General features: G+C 41.4%; 1 protein-coding gene across 12 annotated transcripts in view; it reads left to right on the top strand.

Annotated features, from left to right (window-relative positions):
* LOC140907213 (poly(rC)-binding protein 3-like) overlaps window positions 1-27,569 on the top strand; it is a 713,049-nt gene that overhangs the window by 289,099 nt on the left and 396,381 nt on the right. Inside the window, exon 1 of one of the 12 annotated variants that reach the window (XM_073332624.1) lies at window positions 9,907-9,926. The exons of 10 other annotated variants lie outside the window; for them this stretch is intronic. The gene's annotated coding sequence lies outside the window, so the exon portion shown is untranslated. Of the gene's footprint in view, window positions 1-9,906; window positions 9,927-16,158; window positions 16,219-27,569 lie in introns of those variants that run through there. One more of the 12 variants, XM_073332621.1, reaches the window with a different exon arrangement.

Below are 27,569 nucleotides of genomic sequence, written 5' to 3'. Positions count from 1 at the left end.
AGGAGTGCCAGCTGCATTGTCCTCTCAGTTATTTGGGCCAGTCATTTTAAAAAGCAGACTAAATAATAGAATAAGATTTAGGCATTATAATTATTTCAGTGGAGACTGGTTTAAGGTCTTGTTCATTTAAAAACAAACAAGCATTTCTTATTTTTGCCCAGTGTCCCATCCAAACTCAAACCAGCAGAGAGTAAAGCAAGAACTTGGTTCTCAAACTGAATGCATGAATTTTACAGCACACTCGTCTCTCTAAACAAATAGGTCACCATAAAAAAAAAGTTTAGCATTTGCCTATAGTTACTAGACAGTATTATCTGTGATTACCACAATTATCCCCTGTACTTATAGTTGAAGATATTTGGGGTAACTGTGTGGTAACTGTTGGCAAACCTTGAGTTTTAATGGCTCTTCCTTTACGCTCAACAAAAAAAATCAGCAATGCAGTTCTGTGTGCTTAAAAATTTCATCTTGGGGAGACACACAAGAGGATCTAACAGAATTCTAGATTCAACATTTCCTCCAGCTCTGCAATTTCTGGTGTTCAGAACATTTCGCTATGGCTTATAGTATGCAATGGAGGCTTTCTGCAGGCTCACAAGTAATTGTAATTACCTTCTATAAATCCGTTTCCTGCCAATTGCTCATAATTAGAATAGCTCTACATTTGCAAAAAGGATTTAGTATGATGGTGACTTTTTTTCTATTGCAAACTTTTAATTAATCAATCCTTTACATGATTAATTAGACATGCTGAATTTCCAGTGATGTGTAGTGTTTCATGCCTATTCACCCTTTTGTTACTCAGCAGGTTTCTATAAGCTGAAAGAGGATGTTACCACAGCTCATGGTTCATAATAAAATTCAAATTAAATAACCACCTCATTTATAGATTAAAACTCAGGTTCAACTACTATACAAAGAGCTTTGCTTCACTGAAAACCTTCAGACATCTACCCACTCACACTCATTTTCTGCCTGAATTGACAGCTCTCTTATAACATAATTTAGATTTAATTCAAATTGAGGTTTAAATTGACTGTTTGTATTATCTCAGCCTGGAGCAACTTATACCAATTCCTAGAACATGATATCATTGTGGATGAATTGGTATTGCATACAGCGTATTAAATCATTCCTACATGAGGACATTAAACAATTTCAAGGAAGGAACTTGCACAATTCCTGGAAGTGCTTGGACGTCTGACTTGTAAAATCAGTTTTTTTGCTTTTATAGATTCTAATTTTGGGAACACTCTTGTTCATATCTAAGGTGGATATATGAAAGTTAGCAATGAACTCTTTAGACTTCTAATAATATTGACTTTAGTAGTGTAAATTAAATAGCATAGATATTAAGCTGGATAGGTGTTAGTACAGTAATTCACTTTTTGGTCTGAAAGGGAATGTGACATTTGAGGGACCAAGCAGATGGAAAAATAGACTCTTCAGTAGAGATGTCTAAACTGCAGCTAGACATGTGACTTACCCACGCTAACTTTACTGTAACTAGCTCACTAAAAGTAGCAGTGAGAAGAGAGTGATGCAGGCTTTGGCACAGGCTGCCCAGCAAATCTCTATGCAGGGGGTCAGACAGGCTGGTACAGCCCACACCACAGTTCACTGCTATTTTTAGCAAGCTAACTAGAGTATAGCTGGTGCAGGTACAGCTACATGTGCAGTAAATCACACTCCTGGCTGCAATGTAGAAGCGTCCTTAGGCAACTCCTAAGTTACACCAGCAGTTAAACTCTGGGCCACCTCACTTCCCCCTCCCAGCCTACACAGACATGCCTCCAGTGTGAGGAAGGCTCAGGAGAGGAAGACTTGGAGCTCTCAACTGATTTATTCCACCCAGGGATTCCCCTATGGAAGGGGAAAATTCCAACTGTCCAATTAAGGCAGCTTTCCAGACAGACTCGAGAATGAGGATTTGACGTCAACAGAGCATAACCTTGAATGTGAAACTTGGTCCGTTACCCAATAAATAGTCTAAAAAATTAAACTGATAAGGTGTCTGCAAACTAGTGGAGTGGATCACCTGGTAAGAGTGAAAAGAAATTTTTCACTTGGCAAGCTTTCTCCTCTTCCTCCCTGTTTTCTTTTGAGGCTTTTACAGTGCAAGGCTTATAACTTGGGAACGAGAAACCAAATGCATTTACACTAGCAAATAAACAGACCCACCCTTTTACTCTAACAACTGAGTGTGTAATTCTGCCTTCTCTGAGACCTTTCTCTGTAGCTGTTTTTATCTTCATATTGTCTCTGAGAGCTCAGTTGCACGGTCAGTCACCAAACCTGCTTCAATGGTCTGTGCTGTATACCCGAAAAGAATAATCAAGGAATAATTGTCTATTTGCTTTCCAGCAAGCAAGCACTTTGTACCTTGTTACATGTTTAATTTCTTATCAACTTGACCGTACAGTATAGTAATAGAGATCCCAATTCAGCACAGTGTCCAAGTAGTGCTTTAGTTCTATTGACTTTAATGTTAAGTTGTAGTGAAGTCAGTGTTAAAGTTATGTATGTGCTTTGGTGAATATGAATGGTTTGCTAAATAATGGACTAAAATCAGACCAAATATATCAAAGATGAATAATTTCCCCTTTACCATAATCTGGAAGGATTTTGTTTTGTTGAAAATAATTACATTACTTTGCCTAGTTTTTTGTATATTCTGCAGATGCGTCTCCTTTTGTTGTATCCAGTTCATTACAGAAGAGTGCAAAGAATTATTGTGGATTCTATATGCTTTGTTGAGAAAAAAAGATTGATTTTATTCAACATGTGCAAAGGATTCTCTCTTCCTGATATATTGAAAATGTAATCTTGCCTGGCCATTAAGGCATATGAAGGACTGACTGATGAGTATATCAGGTTACAGGTATAATGAGACAGAGCCCATTTTAGTTTACCTGATTCTCATGCATTTTCTGGTACTCTAAAATTGTTTATCTTAGTTGTCATTTATTAAGAATAGATTCTGTTTTACCTACAGATAATTACACAGTACAGAGTTAAAGGCAGAGTGGTCAGATGGAATGAGCATAGGACTAGGAGCTAAATTCTGCCATTAAAATGATACATGGTGTTGGAGAAAATCATTCAATACTCCCCTCAAACTCTCAATTTCCCTATTTATTAAATGGGAATATGATTACTTTCTTACTTTGCAGGGTGTTGTGTGGATTAATTAGTTAATGTTTATATGGTGTTTTACAAAACATGTCAGATCTTATATAAATATTGAGAATTATTAATATTTTTAAACTGGAGAATTAATTTTACTCCATCCAGATCTTTAACTGATAATCCATTCATTTGGAAAGAACATTCTCTATCTACTTAAATTACCCCCTTCACCGTAATGCATGAGTGAATTTATCCTCACAGAATTTCTGTTCGGAAGCGATGTATAGATCTTTAAGGCCAGAAGGTACTATTATGATAATCTAGCCTAGCCTGTTGTATAATGAAAGCCAAAGGATTTCTCCCAGTAATTTCTGTACCAAATTTGTATTTTATCTGCATTTTTATAGATGAAGAACTTAGCCACAAAAAAAAAGAGTACTAGTGGCACCTTAGAGACTAACCAATTTATTTGAGCATAAGCTTTCGTGAGCTACAGGTCACTTCATCGGATGAAAGCTTGTGCTCAAATAAATTGGTTAGTCTCTAAGGTGCCACTAGTACTCCTTTTCTTTTTGCTAATACAGACTAACATGGTTGCTACTCTGAAACTTAGCCACAAAAGAGAATTAGGCCCTGATTCTGGAAATTCTTGAGGACACATGAACTTAACTAGCACGAATAAAGTTACAATTGTACTTGAGTGTTTGCAATGTTACTCGTGAATAAAGTTTCCTACATGCTCAAGTACTTGCCAGGTGAGTGTCATAAGTGGATTTTCCAAAGTCACACAGGAAGTCTGTAACAAAGCCATGAATACTGAGTCCCAGTCCAATACTTTAACCACAATGCGATCCTCCTTTTCAGGTGATAAAATAACTTGGGTTTATCTTTGGTTTACAGTTCTGCTCAGGCTCTGAGAGTGAATATGTCCTTGTGCAGTCATATGACTTTTGCTTTCATTCTGTTTAAAAAAGTTACTTCCTGTTAATGTGGTTCTTCGAGATATGGTGCAGATGTGTATTCCACTTAGGTGTGTGTACACCCAGTGCACCAGAGCCAGAGAAATTTGCCTAGCAGTACCCATAGAGGGGCAGTGCTCATGCCTTGTGGCCCTAGCCCCTCCCCGGACACATGAGGCGGCAACATCCCGACCCTCCCTCCGTTCTTTTGCACCAAACACCCAGAAACAAGACACTGATGCAGAGGGGATGGAGGGTGGGTCGTGGAATACACGTCTGCATCACATCTTGAAGAACCACAGTTACAGTAAGTAACTGGTTTGAGTGGTAGCCGTGTTAGTTTGTATCAGCAAAAATAATGAGGGAGTCCTTGTGGCACGTTAGAGACTAACCAATTTATTTGGGCATAAGCTTTCCTGGGTTAGATGCAGCCATATATTCCACTTAAGAGACCTGCAAGCAGTATCCACCAGGAGGCAGCTTGGCATCTGCCTAACAAAGACTGAAGGACTGCTCCACCAAAGCCTACTTCCACCTTGGAAGATGTGGTTAAGGCATAATGGTTTGTGAACATTTGTATCGACAACCACATAGCAGCCCTGCAAATGTCCAATATAGGCACATCATCAAGGAACACTTTGGACTTCGCTTGTGTTTCATAGAATGAGTTTGCACCCACGGAGGGGGTATAGCAGAGGCCATTTCATATGCCATCTTAATGCAGTGTGTTATCCATTTGGAGATCGTCTGCAAAGAGACCACTTGACCCTTCATGCAATCTGCATATAACACAAACAAATGAGATGAAGCACAAAATGGTTTAGTCCTGTCCAGACAGAAGCTAGACATTACCTGACATCTAAATATGGAGACGCTGCTTCTCCAGACATGAATGAAGCCTGGGAAAGAACACAGGTAAATCTACCACCTGATTCACATGAAACTGAGAAACCACCTTAAACAAAAATTTTGGATGCAGTTGTAAAGTCACTTTGTCTTTGGAGAATTGTGTATAAGGTGGCTCTGCCATCAGAGTCTGAAACTCTCACGTTCCCCTGGAAGATGTTACTACTACCAGGAATGCAGTTTTCGGACATGAAAGTGAAAGGGAGAAGATGCCAGGGCTCAAATAAAGGTCCCATTAAGGCTGCTAGGACTGAGTCAAGGTCCCACAGAGGAGCAGGCTCTGACCAGAGGATGTAGATGAAGGAACCCTTTAAAGAATCTTGCTACCATGGCATTGGAGAAGACTGATCTTCCGTGAATGGGGAGGGGGACAAAATGCTGGTATCGCTGCCAGATGCACTTTCAGTGAACTAAACACAAGCCCCAGTGACTGAAGGTGCAGCAGGTACTATAAAATGTCTTGGATAGAGGCCAGTTTGGATTCTGTGGGCCAGTGACCACATCAAATATCCTTTCCATTTCGCTGATTAGGCCATACTGGTGGAGGGTTTTCTACTGTTAAGGAAGATGTGGTGGACAACCACCGAACACAGCTCTTCCTTCTTATTCAGCTATGCAGCAGCCACACCGTGAGATGAAGGGAGCTGAATATGGGATGCAAGGTGCGGCCTTGGTTCTGCATGAGGAAGTCAGAGTGGGGAGGAAGCCGTATGGGAACTAGAATAGGCAGTGTGAAAAGGTCAGAGAACTGGCACTGCCTTGGCCATGCTGGTGCAATGAGAATGAGCTTGCCTTGTTCCACCTTGAGCTTGAGGATGACCTGAGGAATGATCCGGATAGAGGGAAGGCATACAGGAGAGCCAATTGCCAGCGGAGCTGGAAAGCTTCAGACTGGGATCCTGGACTGATGCTCCCCTGAGGGCAGAACAGATGATATTTTCTGTTGTCCCTTGTAGCAAACAGGTTGATTTGTCAGGATGCACAAAGAAGTGAAGATGACTCGGAGGAGCCCTTGTCTTCGGGGACCACTTATGACTCCGGAAAAAATACCTGCTGAAATGGTCAGCAATATGATTCTGAACCCCGGGCAAGCAAGTGGCTATAGGAGTAGCGTTCTCTTTGATGCAGAACTGCCACAGCTTGATTGCTCCCAGTCAGTGCAACCTGGAGTGTGCTCCTTTTTGTTTGTTCACATAGTTCACATCACAATGGTATTGTCAGTAAATTTGTGAACAATTGAGTATCTGATACATTTCTGAAATGCATTATAGTTGGCCCAAAGCTCCAGCACACTGAGATGCAGTGAGGCCTCCTGCTCCGATCACAGCCCCTGCACTTTCAGGGACCCCCAGGTGCACCCTCCTCAACCTATCAGGGAGGCTTCGGTAACAACCAGCCTGGTTGGCAAGGGCCCAATTAAGGGAATGCTGTGGCAAACATTCTGTGCATGCATCCACCACTGCAAGTAGTCCAGGACCAGTGGAGAAAGACGGCCCAGTCTAGCTAGAGGGTAAAGAGTGGGACAGTAAACCATCCTGAACCACTTTTTAAGAGTGGGGACGAAGAGGTAGCCTTGCAAATTGGACTGTGTGCATGCAAGCAGACGTGGCCCAAGAACCTCAGGCATATCTGAACTGTCATGGAAGGCTGAAACTTTAGACTGAGTCAAAGGTGGTGAACTGTCTGAAAATGGTCAGTCAGCAGAAATACTTTCGACTAGTGGAATCTAACAGGGCCCCAATAAACTCAGTTTTTTTTAGTGGGAGCCAAGGCTGATTTCCCGGTGTTTAGGATGAGACCCAGATGGTTGAGCAAGTACAGTGTGATGCCAACATGAGCAAGAACTTTCTCTCAGGATCTGCTAAACAGTAACCAGTTGTCCAGATACGGGAAGATGCAAATTCCTTTCTTCCTGAGATAAGCTGTAAAAATGACCAGGCATTTGGTGAAAACCTGGGGGGCAGAAGAGAGGCTGAATGGAGGTACTGTGTACTGAAAATGGTGCTCTGCCACGATAAATCGAAGAAACTTTCTGTGGCTTGACAATATTGTCACATGAAAGTAGCAAACCAGTTGTTCTGAGACAATGCAATTAAGTCTAGACGTTTGTCAAAGTTCCCATACGCTTTTGCTCCCATAACCCACTTAACAAAACCCAACAGCTTGAGTACACTCAGCATAAGAAACATTAGGCATGGTAAAATTTCTAAATTTTAACCTGTACGTTTCAAGGGTAACCTTAAACTGCTTTAACAGTATCCAATACTTTACATAATTCAAAGCTTCTTGCACCCCAGCTCACTGAATGCCTCTTTAGCTTTTCAGCCAGTCAATCCGGTTAGTAGGACAGCCATCCGTTGCACATCTGGAATCTGGTGAACATCACACAGTCATTCAAAGCTAGACAGAAATTCTTCTACGTCATCAGTATCTTTTTAGAAATGGGACAAATTCTTTTCCAATTTTTGCTACTGAGATGAGATGGATTTTCAGGCTGTGATAGTTTCTTTTGCTCCTCTATCACTTGGAGTTGGGCTGTAGCAGCTTCTTTCTGTCTCAAGTGAGCTTTCTTTTCAGCCTCTACTGTTCCATTCACCTCAAGTGAGCCTCCCTTTTGATTTCAGCCTTGGCTAGGTGTCTCTGGTAAATTTTCTTAGTTCTCTCCTCAGTTTCCTTTTCCATCTGAGCAATCTTTTGCTTCTCCTTCAATCGAAGATCTGACATTTCTCTCTGGTGCTTAAGACTCTGCTTGTCTGCCAGTGCTTACATTCTGATTACTTCAGCTGTAGCTGCACCTGGGGCAGGTGAAGGAAGAGACCCTGCTTTCTGCTCACTGCCCATGAGCAAATTTCTCCGTTCCAGATCTGAGGTGGGTTTTTTTTGTTTGTTTGTTTTGTTTTGTTTTAAAAGGATAACCCCCTTTGTGAGCACACATCTTCAAGGGCTTTTCTGTCAAGAAATACCCTCATATGTTTGTGGCTCATTCCTTGTAACTAATCTTTAACCTGTAAAACTCTCAATATCAAAATTTAAATTTTGAATAGCTTAGGGGGTTCTGATCCAAAACCCAATTGACTTATAACAATATGTATCCTAACCAGACTATGCAAAACATGAGCAGGTGCCTGTGACGGACCACACGGAGACTGCCACGCTCAGGGCAGACTGCAAGGAGTAGGGCAGATGATCCTGCCAAACTGGTGGTTTATTCTATCATTTGATTCACCCAATCAGTATCAAAAGAGCTGTATCACTACCGTGGTTAACAAAAAGCCAAACACAATCCCGGTTTGGCATTCCAGCCCTTGACTCCCATCCAGACAAACAGGACTAATATACTGAGAGGTTACTGAATACCTAATATGTGAGGTTCTACTAATCCCAAAAGATCAGACACTTATCTCTAGGTCAGTATGAATCTCATATCTTCCCCAAATGCTGCCCGCCAATCCTTAGTAAACTAACTAGAGATTTAATTAATAAAAAGAAAGAGATTTATTGAATGGTTAAAGAATCATATACATACAAGTGATATTCAGTGTTCATAGATCAGGATCATAGAAGTGATGAAATAGATTGCTGGCTTGCAAAAGTCTCTCTGATAACGTCCAAAAGATTGGAAGGTCTTTGATCCGTTATTCCAAACGCTCCTTTTGCTGTAAATCTACAGTCCAGAGAATTGAAGGAGGAATAAAGCAAAACAATGATGTCACAGCTTGCAATTTATAGCCCAGCCTAGGTGCATGGAAAGTTACTGGCCCAGTATGGGCTATAGGGTCACATGAGCATGGAAAATTACTGGCAAAAGATGGAGTCTTGTGTCACATGTCCTTGCATGGTTTGCTGAATCACAGGGGTGGCCAATGGCCACAAGCTGTCTGAGTCATCCACAGGAAAGGCTTACTGGGCTGGATGAGTTTTTTTTCCAATTGCCCATTGTGAGCTGAGTGTCCTTAATGGGCCATCAACAAAAAGCTGTCTAGCCATGATGTAAACCTATCTGGGAGGTGTCATCCAGGCATACAACACATCTTCAAGATAAGATATGAAGCCAATATTCATAACTTCAGATATAAAGATGATATATGCATATAAACAGGACTATCGTACTGAGCAATTCATAACTAGCCTGTTGATAACTTACATGACATACGTTGTACAAGATTTGTTGCAACTGTATAACAGTGGTAACAACAGTGATCTAAATGGTCACCTTTCTTATATACAGCATCACATTCAGATACAGAGTTTTGGTTCAGACCCTTTGTGGTGCAAAACAGAGTTTAGGGGTCTTCTTTATACTTCATACTTTATTAGCTTTTTGCAGTTGCCTTGGATAGGCTCTGAAGTACCATAGAACAAAGGTCTTTAAAGAGATTGCACATGAGACATGGGTTTGATGTTATCAAGGGTTATATTAATGGTTCAGCCACGTGAATTCTTAGGGTCCCTTGTGCAGGATCCATATCTCTTGCAGGTGGCACTCAGCATCTTGATGGCCACTGTTCTGGATTATATTTCCATTGCATGGTAGGATTATCTCAGCTGCATTTAGTGTTAAATTGGGGCTTGGAGAGTCCCAGGACTGTTATAAATGTTGTAACAGTATATAATAGCAAGACTTTGGCTATATCCAGCAGTGCAATAATTGTGGAATAAAGTTATTCTATTTATAAATGAAACACTAGAGGGTGGGATTAAGTGCTGTGAGGAGGTTTGTGTGAATTAATTGGGTTTAACAGTAATACTAGAGAAGTGATTGTTGGCATTACGTGCTGCTTATAAAACTAAAGATGGTCAAATCACATTTAAAAAACCTAAAATGTACTGCTGCCTAGGAGCACAGAGAGGAGTACATAAGTGAGTGCTTCATTTGCTTGCTGAGGATCACACTTACGCTTGTATCGTGGACCCAGCTGTTCATATCAAAAAGTGAGTAACTCTGTGATTTTATTTATTTTATTTTATTTATTTTGCACCAATCCTTCTCCTTCTTTACTATATCATCCCCATCTTTGTTTGTTATTCTCAGGCATTGGGGAACAGCTAAATATAGATGATAGACTCTTTGGGGCAGGGACTAAGTCATGTCTTTTTATTTGCTCTGTAAATTGCCTAGCACATTTGAGTGCCGTACAAATAACGACTACTGTTAATTTACAGGGTTGCAATGGAGAGCAGAATTTGGCCTCTGGTGTTCAAATAAAATCACTTAAAAAAACCCCTTCCGGTTCTTAAAGAATATTGACACCAAAAATGTTTCAAACCCACTTTTGGGATAGGTAATATTCCCATTCTTGCTTTCTAATATAATAGAAACCTCTCAGATATGGATAAGAAATAATGTGATTAACACTTTTCAGGTTGGCTCCTCCAAGATGCGGAAAAAACAGCCACTGGCCACCTCTTCACCTTAGCCCTTGAGGGAGTCCTCTCCACCATCCCCTTCCAGGAGTCTGCTACCTTCTCCTTACCCCTCCCTGTTCGCGAGCCTTGGGTCCGTCCCATCTCAAGGTCTCCCGGGTTGAGACGAGCCACTGCTGTTTTGGCAGGTTGAGGGCTTGGCATGCAGAGTAAGACCCGGGTGCTGGCTGCACTTCCATAACCTGCATGGTAATTACGAGATTTCTGTACCGCCATGCAGCTTACAGGAAATGTTGATCTCAAGTGGAAAAAGAAAAACAAAAATTGCACTTTAAATCTTTTCACTGACAGCCAGCAAGGCAATAGAAAAACCAGCCAGGCCAGTTAAAAATGAGCCAAGTGGTAACCCTATTATACATGCATTCAGCAGGCTTTCTCTACCTTTTTCCTTACAGCTGTTAAACCCCGTTCCACTTCCACATTTCGTAAATTAGACTCACTCTGAGTTTGCTCACCCTTTGAATGCTAATTTGGTGAGAGCCATTTACATTTATTTCCTGGCATTTTACACCCAACATACAGTATATCTTATCCTGCGGTTTATGCCACTGCTGAGCTTGAGCCACAGACTTCCATTAGAGTTTCGCCTGCATCCTGCAGGTTTACTCTGGACTACATTTAGCTAATAAGTGTAGAAACTGTGGATGGTTTCTTCTCTAACAGGCTCATCAGAATGCAGAAGTTGATGGCTGAGTCTGGAGTATTTGATAGATTAACAGAAAGGATAAACACTTACAAAGGAGCTGCACCTGAAAGGTGCCGAGTACCCATCATCAATTTTATAGATTTTGGGCTTGAGTATGACCCAAGGTAAGATGGTATAAATCAGGAGTAACTCACTGTAAGAGAGAACTCAAAAACAGGCTGCTGTTTAATAGCGTTACTGCACACAACTACTGACAATCTAAGCCTCCCTGCTGAGTGGTAGGGAGTGGGTTAGATGAAGCAAAGGCTTCCTCTAATCGGCCTTCTTTAAATTTCTAGATAAGTTATGTTCACAGTGAAGGTAGAGAGTATGTATCCGTCAGCTATGGGTAAAATCATTACAGGGATGTTGTAATTATCGCAAAACCTCAGTTAGGATTAAACATTTTTTAAAAAATCCAAACATGTTAAGATAGGAATGTACCTATAGGGCATCCAAACAACCTTAAGTCTGCACTGTACTGACTCTGTGCATTAAATATACAATTATGATTAGTGCATAATAGGGGTTGTAGTTCTACATTGAACTAATTTTTAAAGACACATTAGTATTTTTCATTTGTTCCCCTCATATTGTCACTGCATTTTTAAAGTAACTCATTTTTTAATGAATTTCAGTGTGTAAACTAATAGGTGCCCAGGTCATAAGTGCTATAGTTTTCGAGAGGATACTATGTATACTTTGTGCATAACATGATGGCTGAATCTCTGTTTTAAGTGCAAAACTCTCCTCAAACTTAACTATGGAACCACAAGCTCTAGATTACATTACTGTAGGAAAAACAGCATGATATTTGCATAGTATGTAATTGAACATGCAATAGTTTAGAAAGTAAATGATACAGAAAATGGAAAGGATAAGAATACATGCAATTTCTCTTTGAGCAGCTAAAAGGGCATATACATTTTTGTCTGAATCATTCAAATTAAAATATTTAATGCATGTATCAAGCCATTCAAGACAAGTTACAGCTGGACAAAATGACTTTTTTTAGGAACTGCCTTTATCTCCACAGTGAGATATTTGAGAGCCATCTATTCCTTATGTTGGAAATAATAGGTTTAATTTTTCTGAGGGCTTTCATGAAGATAATTCTGGTCCAGTTAATATAATGCCATGTTTCAGTGGTGACACACTTAGATATCTTCCATGAAATCAATGAAATATGCTACTTATTTTTTTTAATTAATAGATGCATTGTATCTTTGAAGATTGACTTTGTAAGATCTAGTAATAAACCCATGCACTTATATTTGTTTTTTCTAGAGTACTGAATGAACTATGTATCCCTATTTGAATTTTCATTTTATCTGGGATTCAACTTGCTGACAAAATGCAGAAATGTGATGTGTACCTTATCCTAGTAATGAGATAATTTGTATAGTAGCAATAGAAAATGGGTACAATCTTTTTTTTTTTTCCAGGTGTAGAAAAGTCAAGGGAAATATCTCTTTTCAGGAACAGCAGGAGAAGCAAACAACATCTCCAGGAGATGCTTGCATTAAAACAACACATATTTTCAGCTTTGTTAAATGTGAGGCTATAAATGAAATGAGCCTTATAAATGAAAAACTAAAAACTATGACTGAGTGTCATTTTTTTCTAAGCAATTATGTAAAGGAAATGCTAGCTCTGCCAGCAATTGAAATGGTGAAACTAGAGCTGAAAATGTGGGAGGAGAGGGGGTGTGGATGAAGGATGAGTAACATTCAGGGAGAGGAACATTTTAAAACTTTTAGGTGGATTTGAATCCCCATGAAAATGAAAGATTTATGGTTTTTGAACCAGGATTATTGTGGGAAGGTGTTTTGCCTCTCACTTCTGACTTCCAACAATATTGCCTTTTTTTCACTCTTTAGGTACTTACATGGCCTCCATCACTGCGGTGTTGGAACAGTTCCCAACCATTTAATGGTGTTTATCCTCACAATGTCCCTGTGAAGTAGGGACATCCCATTTTACAGATGGGTAAATGGGCACAAAGAAGTTAAATGACTTCCTCTGTGATCATGTGCAAATATGTGGCAGAGTCCGAAATTAAATCCAGCTCTCCTGAGCCCCAGCCTGTGGTGTTCAGTGGTTACTCAGTGCTTAAGTTTCAGAGTAGCAGCTGTGTTAGTCTGTATCCTCAAAAAGAAAAGGAGGACTTGTGGCACCTTAGAGACTAACAAATTTATTTGAGCATAAGCTTTCGTGAGCTACAGCTCACTTCATCGGATGCACGAAAGCTTATGCTCAAATAAATTGGTTAGTCTCTAAGGTGCCACAAGTCCTCCTTTTCTTTCAGTGCTTAAGGTACATGCCAAGAACTCTGCTTTATTCTGTGTCCTGTTCAGGTGGCTGTGCATAACAACGATAAGAGCTTCACAGCACCCCACCTGGACTCTTTCTGGGAAGTTCAGTCCTTAAAGGCACAGGCTGCAATACCACATAATCGAGAATCTTAACCACAAGACCATTCTTCCTCCCCTTTTAGTAGTGGGCTTCCTTTATGCAGAGATGGCCAATTCTGAATTTAATTTGTCATGTAGACAAAGGTGTTAGGGAGTAGGCTGAAAATGGGAGCGTCCAGCTCCTTTCACTTGTGACCCAAAACAGACTTGACCTCACGTCAAGGCCTCCAAAGCTAAACTGTCATTTCATTGTGTAATCAATGTATCCTAGATACTGCTGCTTTGTGCATTCCATGCAAACACACAAATATAAATATAGTTTGTTGTGAAACTTATTGGTTTGGGTGTGGCAGATATTATTACAATCACAAAACTAATCTATTCCTGGCAAGGAAAATGGGAGATAGTATCACAGAAATACTTTTCCCCAACAGAGCGTTGTTGCTGATGGGATAAACGAAACGATGCTTACTAAACTGTAGAAGCAGTTATTGTGGCTTGCACCTTCTAATACTGATGAAAAGTGCAGCCTAAACATTACTGCTTATATGGCAACTTATATCACATTGACTTGTATTTAACTTTTTTACAAAGTTATTCTCTCACAATGAGAGGTTAGTGAACTGTAGAGTCTTCTGTGAGGTCTACAGTTAGTCTGGCTCAGGTAGCTGCTGCACCAAGAAGGATGAAACATTTCTCTTCCTGTTTAAACCTAGGATCTTTACTGAATAGGCCCTATGCTGTGTGTGTGTGTGTGTGTACGCGCGTGTGCACATGCAAAATATAATTGCAAAGATTATGCCTGTACTCCATGAAAACTATACTCCATTAGACTGTCAGATAAAAGAACTTCATCGCCACAGACTGTTAAGCAATAGTGCATGCTTTGGGCCATCACCAAGTGCTGATACTGTAGATATATTTATTATTATTTGTATTGCAATAGCACCTAGAAGCATAATTCACATACCAGGACCCCCGTTGTCATGACTCGGATGTGGGTGGTCGAACCTACTGGTTGGAGCAGAAGTCAAGTATCCGGCCGAGTCAGCTACTTAAGAGGTCAGAGTCCGAGACAGAGGGTGAACTGAGAGTCAGGTGTCAGGAGGCAGACAGGGTCAGGTTAGTGGGAGATTGGAGTTGGGCACCATGTAGGAAGCCGGAGTCTAGGGTCTATCGCAAGCAGGATCTGTAGCAGTGACAGGCAGACAGTCTGTGGTGTTGCTCAGACAGTTCCCATTCATGGCTTCCTGGTTTAAATACTGGTACCAGCCAATCAGTGGGCTTGAGGGGTCGCCACTCAAGTTCTGCTGGGAAGTACTTCCTGCCAAGCCCAGCCTCCCACGGTCCTCCCTGGGAGCCCAGCCTAAGCTTCCCATGGTGATGCGGAAGTGTCCTTGTCCAGAACCCCCATGATCCCAGGTTCCAGGTCTGCAGGTTCTAACACCTATTATATTAGACACTGTACAAACACAGAACAGAAAGATGGTCCTTGCCCCAAAGAGCTTTTGATATAGAATTCTCTGATTTCAACAGGAAGATTCACACATGGATTGATGTTAGTGTGGTCAAATCAGTACTGTACAACAATGTACTTTTCACCTTTTTGTAACAGGCTGGCAGAGTTTGTATTAAAACCCCACCCTGTTAGCAGGTGATGATTTGGCTGGAAAATGTTAATTCCTTTTTGCTGATTCATTGTTGCACATGGCTCATCATCCCCTCCATTAACCCATTCACATGCAAATTGAGCCAGAGTTATGCGATTCGGGTAATCTCGAAGGTTGGCACGCTAATGATACCCCTTTAGCGGCTGCAGCTGCACGTTCTTCCAGCTGTATGTAGGATCTGAGTGGGGCTGTAGCCAAGCTAAGCATGTGAAAACTTGACGTATACTGGGGTGACTGGAATTGGACCTGGCTATCTGTGTTTGCAACGTTAGGGGATAATGGAGGCACATAGGTGCCAAGGCCCCATCAGTATTCACAATGCAGGAGAGAGAGAAAAAGAGAGAGAGATTAGCTAGGAACTGGCAACACAGATTGATGATAAAACCTACATGCAAGGCACAGAAACGGGACAGTCTGCCTGATGACGTTGAGGGAAGTAGCATGTCCCTATGCTCCATGTAAAAAGACGTGAGTTGGTTCACATCATAAAATGGGATAAGTTGTAAAATGGAGCAATATACCATGATAGTAAAACAATTGATATTTCTCACTTTATTTTGTTATTCCTTTACTGAACTGTGTGTGTACCTACACGTTTTTAGGGTGAAGTGAAGAAAACAAAATTTTAAAACATCAGATGAAATTAATGGGATTGCTGAAAGATCAGAAGTTTGTAGCATTGCAGATGTGCACTGTATATATTGCTTGAATTATTACAGTACTAGTCTATTATTGATTTTAAGTGGGTCTTTTTCCAAACATGAAAGCAAGGAAATGTTCCCATTAAAAGTGAATAATTTTGATATTGTCTGAGTCTATTCTATAATCTTTACAAACTGTTAAAGATCGTGGGCTGATTTCTACCCTCTTTAACACTCCTGCAAACACAATGATCCTGATTCTACTCTGTTATGCTAGTTTAAATCAGGAGTAAGGCCATGGAAGTCCATGGAATCATACAGGTGTAAAAACAGCATAACTGAAAGGAGACTCAGGCCATAGTGCTCAGAGGTGTGGACAAAGGATACGAGGTGAGTGAGATACTATCTTTTATTGTTGTAACAGAAATTGGTGCAATAAAATATATTACCTCATCCGTCTTGTCTCCCTAATATCCTGGGACTCTCATGACTACAACTACACTGGACAAGGAACGTCAGTCCAGTAGCATTTGTCCTGTGTTGTTTAGCTGTCTAATTTGTTATAAGCAGTGACTCTTCTATTGAAGGACATAAAAGTGTATCTGTCTTATCTGTTACTTACCACAAACGGATCATTGTTACGGTATGTTTGAACCAATTTTAAAGTAAAGCTGGAAAAAGTAGAAGCAGAAACAAAGTTGAATGTCAGAACAACAAATCCAGGCTCCAGGGAAAGACAAAACTTCTGTCAAAACGTGGAGCAATTGTGACTGGCAAATCATGGTTTATTTAAAATACCTAAAAGAAAGAGAAAGTAACTTAAAGGACTTACCGGTACACCAGAGTCCTGAGCAGGGGGGCGGGGCCTCAACCAGAAGATGCGGGGCCTTTTAAATCCCTGGAGTTCCGGTGGCGATTTAAAGGGCCGGGGCTACAGTAGGGGGGATGGGAGGCCCAGGCCCTTTAAATCACCGCCGGAGCCCCATGGAAGTGGTAGCTGCGGCGGTGGATGGGAGCCCTGGGGCTCAAAAGGCGATTTAAAGGGCGTGGGGCTCCAGCCACCACTACCACAATGGAGCCCCGGGCCCTTTAAATCACTGCTGGAGCCCTGGGGCTCCCAGCCGCTGCCACTACCCTGGGGCTCCAGCAGCGGGGCTCTGGTGGCGATTTAAAGGGCGCGGGGCTCCGGCCACTGTCGGGAGCTCCAGGCCCTTTAAGTTGCCGGCCTGGGGAAGCTGCCCCCTGCTGGTACGGCTCTTGCTGGTATGCTGGACCGGAGGGGACTGGTTTACTTTCACCTCTGGTGAAAGTTCTTGAAGTACACTGCAACTTCTGTGGCAATAAAAGACCTAGTACTAGTCTGTCTATGCCTTTTTCATTCGGAAAATATAAGCAAGCTAAGAACAGAGAGTTGGAATGAGGTTTATTTCTCTCCCATTCTTATTCAAGGCTCATATTGAACAAGACCACCAAATTCGTAACATAAGCCAGTACTCTGTCATTGCAGTGCATGCCTTTGTTAACAGCTATGTATTTCACCCCTAACATTTATTAGTATTGTTCATAACTAGAAACTTAAACTGTTTTACTAATGCATTTTAAACCATTATTTGTTTTATTCACAGATGCTTCCTTGATTTACTCTCTCTATTTTTTTTTCTGGCCTAGTTACCTAGTCTCTCATGGCAAACTATTTTTTGTTTCTTAGAGCATGAGCTGAAACCCCTTTAATAGCTTTAGAAGTATGCTTACAGGACTGTATTTCAAGAGCCTTTAAAAGCCACTGTTTTTTCTTTACAAACTCATTAATACCACACTTCAGTGACACAGATGAGTGTTCTGCATCATTAAACTTGAGGTTGATGCACAGTGTAATATCTTAGTGGATGAAACTGATTTCAAATTTGAAAGTCAAATTATTTACAATTGATTATTTTTCTGATAGTGCTTTTGTAGCACATGTGTGTCTGGGTGTCCATATATGTGTCTGAAGAAAGCTCATCCTACAAATAAAGAATCCACTCTGAGGTCCATTTTCTTTTTTCTGCATGTAAGAAGCAGCCACTGTCCTATTCAAAAGCTAAGCTTATAAGAAAAAGGGCAGGTGAAGAGCTCCCTACAGAGCTGCTGCGAATTCCATTGGAAACATCAGTTGCCACGGGGATACTGAGCAACAAGACCACTGTAGTGCTTCCCTCTTGGAAGTTCTGTTGCCCTCATTTTCACAAGACCTAAGATTTGAAGCCTGCTTTCCAATTGGTCTTCTATTTATCAGGTGCCAGCACTACTTCTGTGCCTCTTGGGCCAGCTGGCCTCTGCTAGGTTTTATTTCCCAGGCTTGAATAGCTGTTTTGCTGGAGTAAATTCTAAATTAACCACAATTGACCGGCGGTGTAACACTGACCTTAGAGTGATACTCTTTTAAAATCTCTTTTTGTGAGACTGAGAAGGTTAAAGGGTTTTGAGGTCTCAGGCTATCTTTTCAAGCTTGAGAATAGGAATCCAATCTATGTACTTCTAAATAACTCAAAACCTAATTGTCAGAGAGTTTGAAAAACCTTATTGCTGGTGTCTCAAGTTGCAGCACGGTGGCCTGAAAGGGGCATGTCCATGCATCCTCCAATTTGAGAAGCATCCAAAAGTTTGGGTACTGTGTACACTCTTTAGGGCTCATCATCCCCCCAGCCCTTTCACCAGCCTTTATAATATGGTCTTATTTATCTTCATCCAAGTGCCTCTTGGACCTTTTAAGAGTAGGTGCTAGCAGCCATGCTGTAACTGGGACTTAGCCCTTTAAGGTAAAGGAATCCTGGGAAATGTAGTTCCCTAAGAAGGGACTAAGTCCACAGATCATATGACCAAAAGCGATCTAGGTGACTGTAAGAGGCTTGTATAATAACCTAAGTTTAGGATGGAGAGAGATCTGTGGGGAGCAGGAAGTGCTGTGGAAATCTCTCCTTGATGGGCCGGGGAGGGGGCTTAAGAGGGCTGGGAAGCATTCAGCCTGGGAGAAGCTGTAGAAAAATCTTAGGAGACAGGCCATGTACGAAGTGGTTCAGGGAAAAGTAAAGCAAGGATGTTGAATGGAGTCGGCAGCCATTGAATGGTTAGGGTTCTTGTGCTGGAACCTGCAGTGGAAGGTGGATCTAGGTTCTCCTACAGCTTCACCTGGAGATAGTGGGTATGCACCCCTGCATTAAGGGGGAAAAGAAATGATTGAGACCTACAGAGTCAGAGAGCCTGGAGAGAGTTGGCAAGTAACTGATTACAGCCTGGAAGTGTGGTGTGTTGCCTGGGAGGGTGTTAGCAGCGGACATGGTTCTGCAGCACCACAAGTTGCTCAGGACCAGGAAGAAATTTCCTGTGGTAAGATTCCTCTTGGGGTGGTGTCCTCCCAAACTGTCTCCAACAGGCAGCTATGTCTTAAAGGCATTGTTGTGTCCTATGTTTGTGGCCACTAAACAAGCCTCTCCTTTTCTCTTAAATTAGTGAGGCCCAGAAAGAATGTTACCTGTCCCATCAGCTCTGGCAGCAGGATTGTCAAAGGCTAGGTGGTTGCAGTGAGGAAAGATGACAGGAGTGCGGAGAGAGAATGGGCTAGTCGTCATTTGGAGGGATGGCTTGGTAAAGGTGGGAAATGTGGCCATGTTTAAATTGTGGTGTGGGAAGGAGTATGGAAGGAACGGGGGAAAGGGGGTCCTTATGTGACCTTTTAAAATGGGTCTGATTCAGGAATGAGTGAATTGCTTCATGACTTATGTTAGCCTCAAACTATTGAGAGATAAGGAGGAAATGAACATGGGGCAGGTTAACTGCCTACTGTAGGGTTTCTGGCACCTATCTATGAAGCATCTGGTACTGGCCTTTGGCAGAGACAGGTTAGTGGCCTGAATAGACCACTGGTCTGATCCAGTATGGCAATTGTGTTTCCATATTAAGATTTAGGTTGGCTTTTTATTTTATTTTTCCCAAAATTGTTTGTTTCCAGTCTGAAGGATGACTAGAAGCCCAAAGCTACAATATTCAAAGGGTCTACGGACAGGAGATGATCAGTTTCCATTGCCTATCAATGGGAGTTGAGTGAATAACACCTTTATGCCTCTTTGAAAATCCCACCCTAAACTTCTGTTAGTGTCTGTGATGCCTTCTGTCCAAGGTCACAAAATGTTTATTCAGAACATCCCTAGCGCTGTCCATGGTGCAGTCGCAGCCAGTGATTGTGCTTGGATGGCAGGATAAAATACTGTGCCTTTTTGGGGGAAGTACTATATCATTCACATACAAGAAATATCCTCCTTTGTAGCCATTAAGTGTCCCATAAAATATCTTTTGTGTGTTTAACATTTTGGCATCACTCTTAGAAAGCAGGCTTTATTGTAAAGACCAGCTACTATAGTCTTAACTGTAATAAGTCATGCTGTGTTAAGGTGATGAGCTCTTTATACTGCCCTGTCTCTAAAAAGGACACATATAGTTTTATTAAACATTTTCCAGATAATAGTACCACTATTTTCTAATTTTTCTTCCCTCTTGACTTGCCCATCTCCATTATACTATTATTCTCTTTGAAGAAGCTATATTATGTTTACCTTAGTGGTATACAGTATCCAGAAGGAAAGGGAAGAAAATCTATGTCAGCTCAAAAAATATCTCCTTAGGAATCTATGAAAAATTAAAATCTTATATAAGGTGCTGTAGACCCTGGATGATGTGGTCTAAGATGATTCCAAAAGAAATCATATTTTTGTGTGTGTGTGTGTGTGTGTCTCTTGTGATGGTCCAAAGAGATTACTTTAAAACGATGTTTAATCAAAACAAAGTCACAACAGCAATATTTATTTCCTGAATACCATTCAATGTGACTATTAAGCATTTCCTCTTCCCTTTTCCTGATTGCCTGGGCCAATCAGAACAATATAGGAAACTATAAAAAAAAAATAAAATAAAAAAAAATCTTGTGTGAAAAGGGAAAATGTTTGCTGTTCACAGTTCAATTCCTAACAAGCATGTGCAGGTAGAAAAAACTGGCACAATGTCGTCTTCTGAAAATGGACCCCAGAGTAGGAATCGGTGATTTTCAATACCTTTCCGCCTCTATTGAAGGTGGTTTTTCCTACATTAGAAATAGGAATCACTAGAGAATAGGGTAGGGTGGATAACCTTTGTAGGATGCATTCTCTCCTGCATTGTTTTATGAAGGATAAGAAGCTTACTTTCTCTGTTATTTCTGTATGTTTGCTGTACTTATCTATCTTTTATTCATCTGCCTGTATGCATAGGTAAAGTAATGAAATGGTGCAGAGTGATAAAATATCTTTAGCCCAAGAGTGAGGAGAAAGACTCAAACCCTTTAATGGTGGTTAGTGTGGGGCCTGTTCTACTCTCACTGAAGTCAAATAGAACAGGCTGGCTGTATTGAGTTGGTGATTAAGCTGATAAATGCACAGGAAGTGAGGATCCCAAGGCCTTTGAGTAGCAAATCCTGAAATAACAGTTTAAAATAAAACTATTTGTTAATATAAAATATTGGAGATAATCGACCAGATTCTTCTCTGAGCTACAACTGTACAAACCCAATGATTTCAATAAAGTTGTGCTGGTGTAAATTAGATCAAAATATGACACCCAAAGGGATTTTGCCAGGTTAAATAAAAGATGGGTATTTACAAGAGATGGCTGCAGCAAGCTAAGTTCTGATTTAAATTTAGCTTCCCCATAGTTTGGTGGGTTAAGATGTAGGATTTTGGTATAGATCCTTTCAAATAAGTAGAGTTGTTTCCTCCATAGAAGGCTATAAAATAGCAACGCCGTAGATCATTCCAGTTTATAGGCAAATACAGTGGCTTTCATTTATGTAAGAAAAATACAGTGTGTCATTGACCAGTAATTACCTTTTATGCTTTCACCTTGGGAGCATTTTTCCTCTTGGAGCCAGATACCTATTTTGATGGCTTGCCCTTGGAAGGTAATGAAGCCAGAGGTATTTCATAGGGCTCTGGGAGAGACTGCATTTTCTCCAAAAGACCACTCTCTAAAGGTTTTACTAGGAATTTAAATTACTGTGTTTGTCCTTGACCTCTAGCCACCTTCTTCCTTGGCTCCTCTCAGGTCACTGTTGATTAACAGATGATCTATGACAAATGAATTGAGAGTATAAACAGCTAGCGTTCAAGTGGAGGAAATCTAGTGCAAAGGCTGTTTAGTTGCAACATTTTTTTAATTTTTATAAAATCTTATGCTGTGGCTTCTCTTTTTCAGTCAGAATATGGAGAAGGTTGCAGGTGAGATAATTTGCACAGATCAGGCATTGATGCTGATATTTATTAGATTTGCCCTTCATCGTGAGGTGTTCTTGACTCATCTGCTGACTTTACTAGGAGTTACTGGAGTTGTCTGTCTTTGGCTTCTTTCTTTTCTCTCTGTGAGGAAACAGAATAAATTGTCCTCAAGAGCTCTCAGATATGGTGTGCTGCAGGGTGCTGTCTTGCCATCCCTCATTCAGTGTGTTTATGGGACCAGGAGAAAGGCTAATGAGGATGTATAAGATGATTTCCAGCATGTAGGTGACCCTCAGCTTTATGGCTCCAACTTGTCTGACTCAATAATGTGGTCAAGTGTCTTAGCCAATGTATAGTAGAGATTGAGGTATGCATGAGAGCTAGCTGGCCAAAGGTCAGTCCTACTAAGACTGTGGTGAGGATGGTGGGTTGGGGGAAGCAGCTGGAAGTGATGGCAAAGAGAAGATTGGCCCCTTTGATTGCGGGGGTTCATCCACCACTGGTTGCTCAAGTTTCTAGCTATGGGGTAGCTTTAAATCAGCAGCTGATTTAGACATTCATATTACAGTAATGACCAGGATGTTTTCCTCCATTCAGATCTAGCTGAGAGGGTGTGATCTTTGCTCTCGGATGTGAACAAAGAGATGCATTATCCATACCTTTGTAACCTCCACGTTAGACTATTACAATATGTCGTACATGGGGCTATGCCTAACAACTGCTTGGAAAGTGAAGGTGGTAGGCTTACCAAGTGTGACTCTAGTGCTCCAGAATCTACATTCACGGCCTCTTTGTTTGCAGATAGAATGTAAGGTGGTGGTTTTAAGTAGTCAGAATCTGCTGACTTTCAGGACATGCAGCAAAGGCCATCTGTTTGCTAGGGCTTGCAGAGATGGGTGGAGGTATAGGACTTGTGGATGGGAAGCTGCTCAGATCAGGGGTGGCCAACCTGTGGCTCTGGAGCCACATGCGGCTCTTCAGAGTTAATATGCGGCTCCTTGTGCAGGCACCGACTCCGGGGCTGGAGCTACAGGCGCCAACTTTCCAGTGGGCCTGGGGGAGCTCACTGCTCAGCCCCTGGCTCTGCCACAGGCCCTTGCCCCCACTCCACCCCTTCCCGCCCCCTCCCCTGAGCCTGCCATGCCCTCGCTCCTCCGCCTCCTCCCCAGAGCCTCCTGCATGCCATGAAACAGGTGATGGGGAGGAAGGGGGAGGTGCTGATTTGCAGGGCTGCCAGTGGGTGGGAGGCAAGGCGCTGGGAGCTGGGTGGGGGGTGGGAGCTGATGGGGGGCTGCTGACATATTACTGTGGCTCTTTGGCAATGTACATTGGCAAATTCTGGCTCCTTCTCAGGCTCAGGTTGGCCACCCCTGCTTAGACCTCCTGGCTGGGTAAATGAATGCACTGTTGGGTGAAAGTTCCAGTATGCTGCCTGGTGATTATTTCTGTGTAAACTATTATTCCAAATAATTGTCAAAGCATCCAGAGCTGAAGTTAGTCATCTTTTTCTTTTCTTTTTTTTTTTTGCATTTAAAATCTAAATAAATAAATAAAATTTAAGATTGTTTTAGATCCTTGTTGTATAAATATTTATGTAACTAACTGATCCAGTCTTGCAAATGAAATTATGATGATTCTGGGATTGATTACACCCTGAAACCTATTGATGTTCACAGTATTCTTTCTTCTCAAGGCTAGGCACTTTATACCCTTTGCATTATATATAATTGATGGCTTGTGCATATAGACATGGACGTGTGCAGCATGGATGTAAATTTCATTAGTTTTTTTTTATATTTTATATCTGCTGTGAAAGTCTCTTTGTCTCGAGGTACAGCAGTTCAATTGATAGTCTCAGAAGAATAGTCTGATACTTTCAGAAGGGTAGTCTGATTTTTAACAATGCCATTGACTGCCCATGAATTATTTATGGTTGTCAGTCCATCTCCAGTATTACATTCTGCCTTCAGTACTTCTAAACTGGCTCTAATGACATTCCTAGCTAAGCAGTAATGAATGCCAATATATAGCATTGCAGATTAAGTAATGCCTCATGTTAGTACTTGGAAAGTTACTTCTATCAGCTTGTATTTGTGCAATTCTACAGAATAGCACACTCATTAGTCAGTAATGTTACCCTAGCTAGGTAACTGTATATTCAGGTACTTGGAAAACACAAAGGATTACAGGTCTAACAGTTGGTGGCTGCTGGGTCCAGTGGAATGGATTCTGATCTCATTAAAACTTGTGTAAATAGAATAGGTCTATGGAATTAATTGGAATAACTTTGGGATTTACACCACTGCAACGGAGATCAGAATCAGCGCTAGTACCTTTATTGCAGCTCAGCCATTTGTGTTTGCTTTATTCAGGTAAACAGCCACAATTGTAATACAGCCAAGTGGGAATTCTCAGTTGCACATCCAAGTGGCAGCTTGAGAAGGTGCAAAGTGTGGAAAGAGATAGCATTTGCTTTTGTGGATTATTTATAGGTTGTATTTGACCTCCACAGACAATAAGTGATGCATCCGCAACACTTTCGGAGTGGAGTGTGAATTCTGAATGACAAAAATAAATACTTCTGACATTAGTCTATCGGGCAAACGACAAATAGTGCTTTAAAATGAGGTAATAAAAATTAGAGAGAAATACTGACCATATATATGATAGTTACTAACTAAGCTCGTATTGATAGTACAATTAGTGCCAGGGGAAAAAAACTTCAGGGAGGCAGTGCCTGAATCAGTGATGGAGACCGTTCTATGTTCCATGCTGAGCTCCAGCCACTAATTAAGTGATGGATAATTGCTAATGAAAATAAACTGAGCTTTCAGAATGAAGTGTAAGCTGCTGAGGGTGCAGAGATATTCCTCAAGAAGGGAGAACAAAAATCAGGAGAAAAGCAGCATTTCCATCTGTATAGTGTTGTCAGCCGTCCGTTCCAGGATTCTTTAGTCCAGGTCAGTCCAGGCCTTAGGGGCGATGTTAATAAAGAAGGGAGTGACCATAGGGTTTGTTTCGCTTGTCTAACTACCAGAGCACTCAGGAGAGCTACAAGCTTCGAACACTGCCTCGCAGCCTGGATAAAGAATCTTCTTCATAATCATTGCAGCTGAGTCCTGTCTCTTTACTGCTACAAGGGACGCTACAGTCTGCATGAGTAACAGAGATAGAGGCAGAGTATTGTAAAATGGGACCCTAGCCCTACCCTAAGCTATCTCGGTGGAACAAGAAGCAACTGGTCTCTCACTGCCCCTGGCGTTACCCAGAGGAACAGGCTGGCTGTAGTCCCCTGCCTATGGGAAGGGGTGGGGCACTAGTAACTCCAGGGGATGTCCTTCCTCCTGATCTACCTAGCAAGATTACCACCAGCAAGGCCTGGCCTACTGGGTCCTTAGAACACTTTGGGCTTGGGTATAAGGTTACAACACAATTACCCTTGAAGGACAACAGAACTGCTTGTGAGATCCTGGGACTGAGCCTGAACACTGGAGATTATGGCAAAGGAGTTTCCAAATCACCTCACCCTCTCGTCACAGTACCTCCTTCACAGATGCTCCTCTGACCCACGTCAGATCCATCAGTGAGGTGGAGTGCTCCAACCCAGTTACTAGAGAGATTCCCAATAAGTAACTTACCCCGAATGGAGTAGTTGCTTTATCTAGAATTAAACTGTTAAAGAGGCGCACACACAAAACACTAACTCAAATAAAGGGGATTTATCTTTCTCAGGAACAGCCTGAAAATAGGAGAAAACTTGTTAGCAGGTTTCAAAATATACTACAGCAATCCTTGCACTGTTTCCTACACCCAGATGAAAAGACATGCTAAACTATTTCTATGTATATGTAACCCTTCTGCCAGGTGGAGCTGGCAGCAACAGGAGTCAGGTTCAATATCTTGGGGTTCCTTTGCAACAATACAATACAGAACCAGCTGGAGCCCCCACCTAGTAACCGGGCCTAGTTACACAACACCCCTAGGTGTCTCTAAAAGGTAATACTTCCCCTTTCGCAAGCACAGAGTCCGAGTGTGGGAAAGAAACTGTTTAAAAAAAAAAAAGGGGGGGGGGAATAACCCAGCATTAACTTGGGAAAATGCCACAAGCAGGATTCATAAGCATAAAACAATGAGTAAAACCACCCACCTCAGAGTATCTTGGGCAGCGTCCTTCATCTCAAATTCTAAAGTCCAACAACCGAAAGTTCCTCTAACGTGCCCCACCCTTCTCCCTCACTGCACCCCACAGAAATTTATATGGGGAGTTCTGATGTATAAAGGAGAATAAGTGAATCAAACAGTTTAGAAAGGGGTCAGCATTCTAAGACCGTCCAACTCTGAGATACGTGGAAGCAGAGACTCTTAGTGAAGTGGTTAGGGAAACAAATACTTCACCATGAATTGTGGCTTCTTCTTTTTATTCTTGATTATAGACGTTTCAGGAGGTTAAATCAAGTGTCCTAAATTTAACCAAATTATTTATCAAACAATCAGGGGCTTCCAGAATTTTTGCAAGGCAACTTGTGTCCTAATTTTTACCAATGCAAGAAGCTATATTAATGTAGGTTGCACAGTTAAACACACAAATGTCGGAACATAACAAAGTTAAAGGAAAATATGAAACTAACTCAGCCCCTATATACAATGCATGTCAGCCCAGTTTTCCAACTGTCATATATTGGTGTCCTTTCACTGAAGTGCTAGATGGTTTAGTTTGGTATGATTTGAGAAAAGGAAAAGTCCACAGTTTATGAAACTTAACACATTCTAGTTAGCAAAGGCCAACTCTTCCTGTTGACATTACTAGTAACCTGCACACTAACTGCCATGGCAGGCACCAATTGACCTTGGAGGAACCACTATCCGTTTAGTATTCTAGGCTGTTTAACCATTTCCATGTTTGTATTTGCATATACCATTCTGCAGGTGGTTTCATCCCTTGTGCAGACCACTTCACTTCCTTAATTTGTCAGTTTAAACTGATTTAAGAACTTAAGGCTGTATTTTAAAGGTATTTAGTTGTCAAGTGGGATTTTCAAAAGCACCTGTGTGCCTTACTCCTATTGAAATCAATGGGAGTTAGGCACCAATGTGCTGTTTTTTAAAAAACAAAACACTAAGCATCTTTTTGCATCGTAGGTGCCCAAATACCTTTGGAAATCTGTCCCTTATATCATCTCAAGTACCTTCCAGCTATTTCATGCTCTAGATTGGTTTTAAGGCCTTAGATCATTTTAAGCCACAGAATGTATGCCATAAAACACTATATGTGGAGACAGCCAAGGGGCTAGAAAGCTGGGCAGGGGATGGGAGGATGCATGTGAAGAGGTAACAGCTGGGTAAATTCATTTGGTGCTGTCAAGGTTTCTTCCCCACTTTGAACTTGAGGGTACAGATATGGGGACCTGCATGAAAAACCCCCTAAGCTTATTTTTACCAGCTTAGGTTAAAACTTCCCCAAGG

Source organism: Lepidochelys kempii, chromosome 2 (assembly GCF_965140265.1).
Source record: "Lepidochelys kempii isolate rLepKem1 chromosome 2, rLepKem1.hap2, whole genome shotgun sequence".
NCBI classification, from domain to species: Eukaryota; Metazoa; Chordata; order Testudines; family Cheloniidae; genus Lepidochelys; species Lepidochelys kempii.
Note: the sequence above shows the minus strand (reverse complement) of the source record. Positions and strands in the feature narration are given on the sequence as shown.